The 13017-nt window shown below is 37.1% G+C and overlaps 1 pseudogene; it reads left to right on the top strand.

The window, feature by feature from the left end:
• Nucleotides 1-2438: 2438 nt before the first annotated feature.
• LOC120098030 (U4 spliceosomal RNA) lies at nt 2439-2566 on the top strand (annotated as a pseudogene).
• Nucleotides 2567-13017: the final 10451 nt, after the last annotated feature.

Below are 13017 nucleotides of genomic sequence, written 5' to 3'. Positions count from 1 at the left end.
AGTCACAGGGGGTGGGATTTGAGACTTAAAAATCCCAAGTCAAACCCAGTGTTTCTCTCTCTTCCTGTTGCCCGTGGACTTGGATGTAGAACTCTCAGCTACTTCTCTAGAATCATGCCTGTCTATATATTGCTACACCGGTTGCCATGATGATAATGGATTAAACTTCTGATGCTGTGAGCCAACCCCAATTAAATTCAGTCTATTAAAAGTTCTCGTGGTCATGGTGTCTCTTCCCACAATGGAACAATAACCAAGATGTTTATAAAGTCCACATAAGCATTCTGCTTTAAGTCAAAAGTGGAGGCTCTTGACCCCATGAAGGCTTAATGCCCCAGTGTAGGGGAATGCTAGGGCAGTGAGGTGCGAGTGGGTAAGTGGGGGAGGGGAGGACCCTCATAGAAGCAGGAGGGAGGGGTGGGGTAGAGATTTTTCAGAGTGGAAACCAGGAAGGGGGATAAAGTCTAAACTGTAAATAAATAAAATAATTAATAAAAAAATTTTAAAAGAGAGAGAAAAGATTTGAAGCATTGTCTATACCGATGAAATTAGTCCATTGGAAGTCTAACCAGAAAACGGGTAAAATAAAATAGGCTAATAAATGTGTACTTTATGTTTGTGGAGCTTATTGAGTACTTTGCAATGGTTCCTTATATATATGACCAGAAGAAATTTCTTTCTAGAAAATTGTCACAATACTGATAATAGAGTGATCTACCTTATAGACAGCATTTATATTGACATCGTCAGGACTATTCTATGTGCCCATACATAAATTGGTAATCATAAGAAGAAAAAAAAATCTTCAGGTTCAAGAGGCAAAATGCAGAGTACAGACACATAAGATTGAAATAATTACACAAAATTTACTGTCAGCTGTGAGTAGTGGCACAAATCTTTAATCCCAGTACTCAGGATAGTTGAGGCCAGTCTGGCTTACAAAGATATTATATACATAAAGAATTCCAGGCTATCCTGGGTTACATTTTTCTACATCAAAACAAAATACTGTCAATGTTTTAAATAATATTCAACTATGAGTTTTGCTAACTTGGACTCTACTAATATAAAGAATACTTCCGGGAAGAGAATGTTTTCATTAGCGTTCAGAGTTAGTGTTCACATAATCAAAATATGTGGGAAATATTCATGTGTGCTGATACTTATCTATAAAGAGATTTTGAATATCTTATCTTTTAAAGCGACTTTTCAAGATGATACCTATCTCCAAAGCCAGGGAACACTGAGCATCCAATGGCGATTGAGCGCGTTCATCAACGCGAAGGGATTTCTAGAAGGCTATTTCAGATTCAACTCGATAATGGTATTTGAGCATGTGATTACGTTGCACATTAACCTATTTCCAAATGAAGGCTAGGCGAAAGGTTCTGTATTGCACATTTAAATGGACTGTGAAATATGGAGATTTGTTTTCTGCTTGTATTGAGATTATAAAATGCTGCTAGAACTGCAAATTCACTTTGGAAAATGTATGCCATGCAAATGTATTTGGGAATGCAGATCTATTTCCTTATATAACTTTTGACATGACAAGAAATGTATAAAGCAGCTTGATCTAGCTTCTGTTCCAACAATTTCTTTTAGAAAACTCTCCCATCTTCTTGCGTTGGTAGTTTCACGGAAAGCGTTGTGTTTGCCTTGTAATTCTAGGCGGAGTTAATCACAAACATGAACAGAAAATCACTTCTAAAACCATTCAGTGTTCAGAAAGTGAGACTAGGATAGGGCAGATACATTCTTTTCTTGGTCTCGAGATGAAAAACCTTAATAAAACTTGACTATAGCTAATGTGTCATATCACTCACTGCACACTGTGTTGGATTTTCACCATCTCTTGACAAATAGTGGCTAAAACTCTGAAAGTCGTTAAATGTGTGAATTGACCCGATCCCCAAATCCTTCAATGATGTGTGATGAATGTAATTATCTTCTGTACACCATCAATCCATAAAGGATACATCAGGTCAGCTAAACATCTCGCAACTATAAAAGATTTTTGGACTTAAGGAAGTCTTTTCCTGCACTGCTTTTTCACCACCATTGATTGTGACACATCCAAGCAGATGCCCTGTCAGACTGCATGAGAGAGTGGATTTAACAGTTTCTCGGAACGAGTTCTTACCTGAAGAGCTCCATGCAAATTATTCAGAGCAGCCAATGCCTCTGTCATTTTGAAGTCAGCATTGGCTCCTTTAGTGTGCAGTGACACCTGGGCCTTGTTAATTATGTCTGCCACTTTTATGGAGACTAGAAGGAAAACCACTGAAAACAATTTGTCTTGTTTTACATAATGCATGGTTGATATTGCACATAGTATTTTACTTCCTGAGCCACTGTTCTTAAAAAAACTCTTATTGTGATAATTGACAAAAATGATTTTTTTCTGTGGACTGCAGCCTGTTATTTTGATACATGTAAGCTTTGCGCAGTGGCAGTATTGTAGCCAATGAGGTTTATCCGAGGCATGATTATTGCTAATTGAAAACTTTTCCCGATACATGTAAACATTGTGAAACAAATTGCTACTTGAAAGATTGATTATTTTATGTCCTTATCTCTCTCTATTTTAAATGAGAACCGCTCCCCTTTCCCTATAGTCTACTAAGGCTAAAGGCCATAAACAAGTTTTCTTAAAAAGGAAGGAGATGGAAAAGGAAGAGAGAGAGGGGGAGGGAAATGGGAGGGGAAAGAGAAGAAGAGGGAGGAGAAGCATGGCTTGGCATGAGAAGTCGTATTTCCTTTCTGATTTCATTTTGAATCCTTATTTTTACGTAAAAATTCTACAATGGTGGATTACTTTATAACACTGTTATCTAGCTAGATAGGGAATACCTGTTAGTATGCACCAAGTCATAATTTCAAAGATTTGACTTGGGATTATCTTGCCTGCAGTGGGCAGCATCAGAAAGAGTCAATGGAGGCAGGTTTCTCTCATTCAAACTTTTAGTTCGCAACTTGGCTTAGTTCGTTGTTTCGTTTGTATATTTGTCTTTCTCTCTTTATAGTTTTGTTAATTACAACATACCCAAACTTATGGGACACAATGAAAGCTGTGCTAAAAGGAAAACTCATAGCTCTGAGTGCCTGTAGAAAGAAACAGGAGAGAGCATATGTCAGCAGCTTGACAGCACACCTAAAAGCTCCAGAACAAAAAGAAGCAAACACACCCAGGAGGAGTAGAAGGCAGGAAATAATCAAACTCAGAGCTGAAATCAACCAAGTAGAGACAAAAAGGACTATACAAAGAATCAACAGAACCAAAAGCCGGTTCTTTGAGAAAATCAACAAGATAGATAAACCCTTAGCCAGACTAACCAGAAGAAACAGAGAGTATGTCCAAATTAACAAAATCAGAAATGAAAAGGAAGACATAACAACAGAGACAGAGGAAATTCAAAAAGTCATCAGATCCTATTACAAAAGCCTATATTCAGCAAAACTTGAAAATCTGGAGGAAATGCACAATTTCCTAGACAGATACCAGGTACCAAAGTTAAATCAGGAACAGATAAACCATTTAAACAATCCCATAACTCCTAAAGAAATTGAAGCAGTCAATAAAAGTCTCCTAACCAAAAAGAGCCCAGGTCCAGATGGGTTCAGTGCAGAATTCTATCAAACCTTCATAGAAGAACTCATACCAATATTATCCAAACTATTCCACAAAATTGGAACAGATGGAGCACTACCGAATTCCTTCTATGAAGCCACAATTACTTTTATATCTAAACCACACAAAGACCCAACAAAGAAAGAGATCTTCAGACCAATTTACCTTATGAATATTGACACAAAGCTGCTCAATAAAATTCTTGCAAACGGAATCCAAGAGCACACCAAAACAACCATCCATCATGATCAAGTAGGCTTCATTCCATGGATGCAGGGATGGTTTAATATACGGAAAAACATCAATATAATCCATGATATAAAGCAATTGAAAGATAAAAACCACATAATCATTTCATTAGATGCTGAGAAAGCATTTGACAAAATTCAACACTGCTTCATGATAAAAGTCCGGGAAAGAACAGGAATTCAAGGCCCATACCTAAACATAGTAAAAGACATATACAGCAAACCAGTAGCTAATATTAAACTAAGTGGAGAGAAACTTGAAGCAATCCCACTAAAATCAGGGACTAGACAAGGCTGCCCTCTCTCCCTATTTATTCAATATAGTTCTCTAAGTCGAGCCAGTGCAATCAGACAGCAAAAGAAGATCAAAGGGATACAGATTGGAAAGGAAGAAGTCAAAATATCACTATTTGCAGACGATATGATTGTATACTTAAGTGATCCAAATAGATCCACTAGAGAACTACTAAAGCTGATAAACACCTTCAGCAAAGTGGCTGGGTATAAAATTACCTTAAATAAATCAGTAGCTTTCCTCTTTACAAAAGAGAAATAAGCCAAGAAAGAAATTAGGGAAGCAACACCCTTCACAATAGTCCCAAATAATATAAAATACCTCGGTGTCACTCTAACCAAGCAAGTGAAAGATCTGTATGATAAGAACTTCAAGTCTCTGAAGAAAAAAATTGAAGAAGATCTCAGAAGATGGAAAGATCTCCTATGCTCGTGGATTGGCAGGATTAATATAGTAAAAATGGCCATTTTGCCAAAAGCAATCTACAGATTCAATGCAATCCCCATCAAAATACCAATCCAATTCTTCGTAGAGTTAGACAGAAAAATTTGCAAATTCATCTGGAATAACAAAAATCCCAGGATAACTAAAACTATTTTCAACAATAAAAGGACTTCTGGGGGAATCACTATCCCTGAACTCAAGCAGTATTACAGAGCAATAGTGATAAAAACTGCATGGTATTGGTACAGAGACAGACAGATAGACCAGTGGAATAGAATTGAAGACCCAGAAATGAACCCACACACCTATGGTCACTTGATTTTTGACAAAGGAGCCAAAACCATCCAATGGAAAAAAGATAGCATTTTCAGCAAATGGTGCTGGTTCAACTGGAGGTCAGCATGTAGAAGAATGCAGATCGATCCATCCTTATCACCCTGTACAAAGCTTAAGTCCAAGTGGATCAAGGACCTCCATTTCGAACTATATACACTCAAACTAATAGAAGAAAAAGGGGGGAAGCATCTCGAACACATGGCACTGGAGAAAATTTCTTGAACAAAACACCAATTGCTTATCCTCTAAGATCAAGAATTGACAAATGGGATCTCAAAAACTGCAAAGCTTCTGTAAGGCAAAGGACACTGTTGTTAGGACAAAACGGCAACCAACAGATTGGGAAAAGATCTTTACCAATCCTACAACAGATAGAGGGTTTATATCCAAAATATAAAAAGAACTCAAGATGTTAGACTGCAGGGAGACAAATAACCCTATCAAAAAATGGGGTTCAGAGCTAAACAAGGAATTCACAGCTGAGGAATGCCGAATGGCTGAGAAACACCTAAAGAAATGTTCAACATCTTTAGTCATAAGGGAAATGCAAATCAAAACAACCCTGAGATTTCACCTCACACCAGTGAGAATGGCTAAGATCAAAAACTCAGGTGACAGCAAATGCTGGCAAGGATTTGGAGAAAGAGGAACACTCCTCCATTGTTGGTGGAATTGCAGACTGGTACAACCATTCCGGAAATCAGTCTGGAGGTTCCTCAGAAAATTGGACATTGAACTCCCTGAGGACCCAGCTATACCTCTCTTGGGCATATACCCAGAAGATGCCCCAATATATAACAAAGATACATACTCCATTATGTTCATAGCAGCCTTATTTATAATAGCCTGAAGCTGGAAAGAACCCAGATGCCCTTCAACAGAGGAATGGATACAGAAAATGTGGTACATCTACACAATGGAATACTACTCAGCTATCAAAAACAATGACTTTATGAAATTCATAGGCACATGAATGGAACAGGAAAATATCATCCTGAGTGAGCTAACCCAATCACAGAAAAACACACATGGTATGCACTCATTGATAAGTGGCTATTACCCCAAATGCTTGAATTACCCTGGATGCACAGAACACATGAAACTCAAGAAGGATGATCAAAATGCGGATGCTTCACTCCTTCTTTAAAAGGGGAACAAGTATACCCTTGGCAGGGAATAGGGAGGCAAAGTTTAGAACAGAGGCAGAAGGAACACCCATTCAGAGCCTGCCCCACCTGTGGCCCATTCATATACAGCCACCAAACTAGATAAGATGGATGAAGCAAGGAAGTGCAGGCCGACAGGAACCAGACGTAGATCTCTCCTGAGAGACACAGCCAGAATATAGAAAATACATAGGCGAATGCCATCATTAAACCACTGAACTGAGAACGGGACCCCTGATGAAGAAATCTTAGAAAGGACTGGAAGAGCTTGAAGGGGCTCGAGACCCCATATCAACAAAAATGCCAGCCAACCAGAGCTTCCAGGGACTAAACCACTACCCAAAGACTATACATGGACTGACCCTGGACTCTGACCTCATAGGTAGCAATGAATAGCCTAGTAAGAGCACCAGTGGAAGGGGAAACCCTTGGTCCTGCTAAGACTGAACCCCCAGTGAACTTGATTGTTGGGAGGAGGGCGGTAATGGGGAGAGGATAGGGAGGGGAATACCCATATAGAAGGGGAGAAGGAGGGGTAAGGGGGACATTGGCCCGGAAACCAGGAAAGGGAATAACAATCAAAATGTAAATAAGAAATACCAAAGTTAATAAAGATGAAGAAAAATAAAAAGAGAGAGAGAACTATTAGTGGCTAATATTTAATTTCAAGTAGTATGCTCAGCTGAGAAAGGCCAGTATTCCAATAATATTCATATAAAATATTTAGCATATGAACTTGAGGAAGCACAATAGAAAAATAGTGGCTTAATGCTCAAATCTGGAAAACAAAATGGCTGTTCTGGTGGATTCCCCTCAAAAATACACTAAAACAAAATCCATTGGATCACATTCTTTAAATGGGTGACTTTTAAATGTGGATATAATACAGTAAAGTTACCTAGAAATAAAGCAGAGAGCATAGAAGTGAGCAAATGGAAAGCATGCAATTGATAATAAATGTATGAACTCCCATTGGACATTTTATCATAAATAATAAATCTACTAACTTAAAAATCTTATCAAGGGGAGAGAGAAAAAACAAAAATAAAAAACTATAGAACTGAAAAATGTATTTAAAAATGGCCAACCTTTTATAAACCTAAACCTCCAGAAAGATACTTACAATATACAGAAGCAGGTAGACACTTAAGTAGATCTGAAACAGCATCCAAAAGAACCCACTCAGTTTCATGTCTAGACAGATCACAATCAAACTCCTAAAGACGAAACAGTGGAAATTCCAGAGCTAAATGTCCTCATTGATGATAAACACTTCTATTAAAAAGAAACTCACCGTGTCTTCATTATATAGTCATTAAAAATAGGATGAGAGGATAAAACAAGAACCATAGATCAATGCTCTTCTTGATCTTAGAGGCACAAATTTCTATCACGATGTAGAGATGTGGAATTATTGAGTATTCCTTTCCTGAGGAAGTCAAAACTAGCTTAATATTCAAATTCAATCAATATAAGTTATTCTACCAGGAGTCTAATGAGAGGTATCCATCATGGCATCTCACCAGACAAAGGAAAAAAAATGCATGAGAAATAAATACATTTTGATTCTTACATATTACCAGTTTAAATGGACAACATAAAGTATTGATAAAAATTTGTCACTAAATGACTTAATAAGGTTCAAGTTATATGAAAATTGCATTTGTCTAATTAAGTAGCAATTAATTGGGATAATCAGAAGTAATCCCAATAGCAATAGTGCAAACATAAAATATTAAGAATTAATTTAAAACATATAATGATTAATTGAATTATTTAAATCTGAATCTTTGGTGAATAAATAAAATAAAATAAGCATGTATACATTGTGTCCTTAGTATTTACCTATGTACATTCAAAGAACCCAAAATTTTTGTGGAACAGAAATAGATAAGTGTTCAATGTTATTTATGTGATGATTGGCTTTACCAACACCATGGATGCTGAAGGCTACGTTTTCTTCAACATATGATCTTTTTTACATTCATAAAAACTTTATTAACTGTAAATGCTTAGATTAATTTGTACAATTTGTGCATTGTTCTATTAGTTATGGAGTCTACTTTTAGTCAAGACCACACTGTTTTGGTTACAAATACGTTTATAATATACGCAATAGCCAGGTGGAATGCTGACTGTGGTTTCTTTTTTTTTTTTAAATTCTGAATTGCTTTTCTATATAAAATATTTTCTGCAATTCCATATTCATTTCAAGATTATTTATTTTAACATACATTTAACTGTGAAAATATTACCAAATATCAATAGTTAAATAGATTAAATAGTTAATTAATAGATTTAATAGTTAATAGATTAAATAGTTAAATATTTTTTAATTAACTTGAATATTTCTTATTTACATTTTGAATGTTATTCCTTTTCCCGGTTTCCGGGCCAACATCCCCCTAACCCCTCCCCTTCTTTATGGGTGTTCCCCTCCCCACCCTCCCCCCATTATCGCCCTCCCCCCAATAATCACGTTCACTGGGGGTTCAGTCTTAGCAGGACCAAGGGCTTCCCCTTCCACTGGTGCTCTTACTAGGCTATTCATTGCTATCTATGAGGTTAGAATCCAGGGTCCAGCTTAGTCCCTGGAAGCTCTAGTTGGTTGGCATTGTTGTTCATATGGGGTCTCAAGCCCCTTCAGCTCTTTCAGTCCTTCCTCTGATTCCTTCAACGGGGGTCCCGTTCTCAGTTCAGTGGTTTGCTGCTGGCATTCGCCTATGTATTTGTTGTATTCTGGCTGTGTCTCTCAGGAGCGATCTACATCCGGTTCCTGTCAGCCTGCACTTCTTTACTTCAACCATCTTGTCTAATTGGGTGGCTGTATATGTATGGGTCACATGTGGGACAGGCTCTGAATGGGTGTTCCTTCTGTCTCTGTTTTAATCTTTGCCTCCCTATTCCCTGCCAAGGGTATACTTGTTCCCCTTTTAAAGAAGGAGTGAAGCATTCACATTTTGATCATCCGTCTTGAGTTTCATGTGTTCTGTGCATCTAGGGTAATTCAAGAATTTGGGCTAACAGCCACTTATCAATGAGTACATACCATGTGTGTTTTTCTGTGATTGGGTTACCTCACTCAGGATGATGTTTTCCAATTCCTTCCATTTGCCTATGAATTTCAGAAAGTCATTGTTCTTGATGGCTGAGTAGTATTCCATTGTGTAGATGTACCACATTTTCTGTATCCATTCCTCTGTTGAAGGGCATCTGGGTTCTTTCCAGCTTCTGGCTATTATAAATAAGGCTGCTATGAACATAGTGGCGCATGTGTCTTTTGATAAATATTTTACATTAATACTAAATATATAGACATACATCATCATACAGTCATTAGCAAAACATACACTAAGCAAGCAAAAAATAAGATAATGAAGTATAACTATTAGAATGGTTATGTAAAAATACTAATATTTTCAAGAACCTGTAAGGATGAAGACAAGTAGAATTCTTATTCACTACCTCATTTGCATACCAAATGGCACAACCAATAATAGATAGTAGAAAACTGAGTTGGAGAAAACTATAAGCCTTATTGGGCTATATTATCTACAGTTATAAATTTCTTGGAACACAAAAAGAGTAGTGAGGTGTAATATACTTATTTATTTGTGTGTGCATGTACGCTTGCATGTATGCATGTTTGTGAATGTGTGTGATGCTTCTGAATGTGTGTGTTGTTTCCATCTCTATCTTCCTTTGTGTCTATGTGTCTGTGTATGCATAGGCAATCGCACATGCCTAGTCATATGTTTGGAGCCCAGAAGAGGGCATTACATTGCCAGGAACTGGAATTACATGAGCTTGGTTGTAAGTGGCCAGTTATGACTCTTGGGAACTGAATTGGGGTCTTCTTCAATAGCTGTAAGTGTTCTTTGCTTTAGGCTATTTCTGCTGTCCTGTGGAATAAAATTTTTTGCTTACAGTTATTCATAGGAATTTCCCAACATGAGTGTTTATCTCCATATTGGAGGCATTTCTGTGATTGAAAATGTACCATTGTAGCATTGTATTTCTGTCATTTGCTATCAATGTAAAATGTAAAATTACATATGTTTAGCAATGTCGTTGATCACATTTTATGAAACAGAGGGAATGAATTTTGGTGTCTGTTGATATTGACTGAAAGAAAATATCTTATTTCAGTGCTTACATTGGTTAAAAAAATACATTATATATCCTCATTCCCTTTTTATTTTTCAGATGTTGCATCAGATAGACTGGGTATGCTTTGAACAGATTTGAAGGTAAATCATGTTTTAAACTGCTGCAACATGGAGTAAGTCAAATTAATGTTGAGAATGAAGACTAGCAGACTCAGTTGAGTATGGACTGTAATAAAAAGCCTGAATAAGCTGTCATCACAAAAAAATATGAAGCACAGATTAAAATACCCAAGATACAGTATGACTTTAAACATGAAACCAAATCAATTGTGAAAACTACACATCAATCCAGGGCCCATCTCTACTCCCATCGCCTCATTAAAAGCTCTGTGGCACTTCCAGATCAGGACTTATATTTCTCTCCTTTGAAGCTCTGCAGCGTGTTAAACCATTTTTGCCATAAATCATAATCTCTGTTATTAAAGTGTCTCATTCCATGATTAAACAATGATTTATCTGAAGGTGGAAAGTATGTTATTTTTATTTTTTGTGTTTTGTTCTTTGACAATGTCTACAATGGCATCTAGACTCAGTTAAATGTCGAGTAACTGCTGACATTTTCAGACGTGTCTGTGTCTCCATCCTTATTTTTTTGTCAATGTAAGAGGCAGTAAAGAAACTATTCAAAAATAAAAATAAAAAAGATTTTATGTAACACACAATAGTCTAAGTTCTGAATGACTATCCTAACTGGACTGAAGCTCATTGCGTTGTATAGAATTTGAATCTGGTTAATTTTGATGGGTGATGTTGTTATTCTCCTCTGTGATTATTTTTCAATTACATTCAGTTATGCAGTGAGCACAGAGGTAAAAACATAGACCATTGTCAACTGAGCAGACGCTTCACCAGCAGGTCCTTCTTCCTTCTTACCAGCGTGTAACCTGTAGACTTAGATTTTTCAAAACCTACTGTAATAAGGGTTATTAAATGTTTAAACCTCCATCTAGTTCACCACCCACCAGAGGGAGTGGAAAGGAAAGGTTAGTAGGACAAAGTGGGGTATGGAAATATTTAGAAATAGTTCTTTTGGGTGGTTCAAATCTTCATTGTCATGATATCAAAAGGTCAGTTCACATAAATTAGCAGTGATAGCATGATCCCCTCCCAAAAACCATTCACAAATCAGCACTGGTGGTTTGATCCAGAAGAAACCATGCAGACATGCCAATTAGACTAATACTCTGGAAATAGCAAGAAGCCTCCAGAATATCCCAAGAAGCTCTTTGGTGCATTTCTCTCTATGAAGTCAAGACAAATAATCATCGGCAGAGAAGGTGGGCAAACCAATGTCACAGCATTATCAGCAAAGAAAAGCATTAATAAAGCCCAATGGACACCATCCAAGAGTGGCAAGGCCATCTGATGCCAGAGCATTGTCCACTGTCCATTCCCAAACATAACGTGTCCTCCCAAATGTCCACTCTAGCAAACTATCACATGCCTCTTTTCCAGGCAGAACCCAAAAAAAGGTGCCATGTGTCTTTTCTCAGCAGAATATCTTCTCACATGTCTGTTTCAGCCAAAGATATCCTCTCATAAGATAGTTCCCCCAAAAAGTCACTAAGAAAACTGAGTCTCCAAAGAAATCAAAAATTTCCACTTCAACAACCATTGTTTAGGTCTTGGATGGCAGGGTTTATTTGTTTTCCTTTGTCCACTTTCATATCTGTCTCTTATCTCTCCATTTCTGAAATTCGATTACATTGTATCTCATTATTTTACATTGTCATATAACCCTAAAAACCAAAGAGTGGCCCCAGAAACAATAGCATCAACAATTCCTAATATCTAGTTTGCAATGCAAATTCTTAGGTCCCAAGCCTGATCCGCAAAATCCAATTCTCCTGACTAGGGTTCGGCGATCTTTGCTTCATCAAACTGTTCTTGTCATTATCATGCCAAGGAAAGCTTGAGAACAGAATGACTCTTCAGCTTCTGATGGATCAAGCAGGATTTTTAAATTTCACTACGGTCTGAAATCAATGTGAATACGTGAAAGATACCACTCGAAGTTGAATTTTTCTCATCTTTATCCAGATTAGCAATGTGTGGTATAATGCTCTCTGGAATGCTTTGTGATTTGGGTAGATTAAGTGGATTAAATGCATTTGACTTATTTTCAGCTTCTGATGGGTATACGAGGAAGTAACCAATCTATGAATCAAGGCATGCCCCTGTACCATGACATGATTCTGCACAGTCACGTCATTGGGTTTATACCTGTTATTACAAGCATCACCTATTTCTTGCCCTTAGAAATTCCTGATAAAAATGAGACGAATTCTTCATGGAGTGTTTTCCCCAAATGTTCAACACTCTTTGTAGTTCTAAAATTCAAAAATGCCTATGCTATATCAAAATTCATTTGTAAAAGTGTCTATGATCTCAGCAAAAATGACTCTTGGGATGCCAATGAGTCCAGATAATATTATGAAGATAGAGACCCAATGACAGTATTAGTGAAATAAAAACATGGAGAAAAAAGTAGCTTCTGTTTTCCCCAATTAAGGCAACCAACACAAGCAGACATGTTGGCTGCTACACACTAGAATGGTTTACATATTTTTAAGATTCAAAGAAAAGATCCTTCCTATGTGGTTCAAAATGTCCAATTCATACATTATCTAATAATTAGTGGACTTTTACATGCAGACTCATCTGTGTCCCTACAGATAGGAAACTCTTTCATACCTTCTGAATACTGACAATTGTTCTGGCCCTCAAA

This window comes from Rattus norvegicus, chromosome 17 (genome assembly GCF_036323735.1).
Source record: "Rattus norvegicus strain BN/NHsdMcwi chromosome 17, GRCr8, whole genome shotgun sequence".
NCBI lineage: Eukaryota > Metazoa > Chordata > Mammalia > Rodentia > Muridae > Rattus > Rattus norvegicus.
The sequence above is the reverse complement of the archived record's forward strand: the minus strand, read 5'-3'. Positions and strand labels throughout refer to the sequence as shown.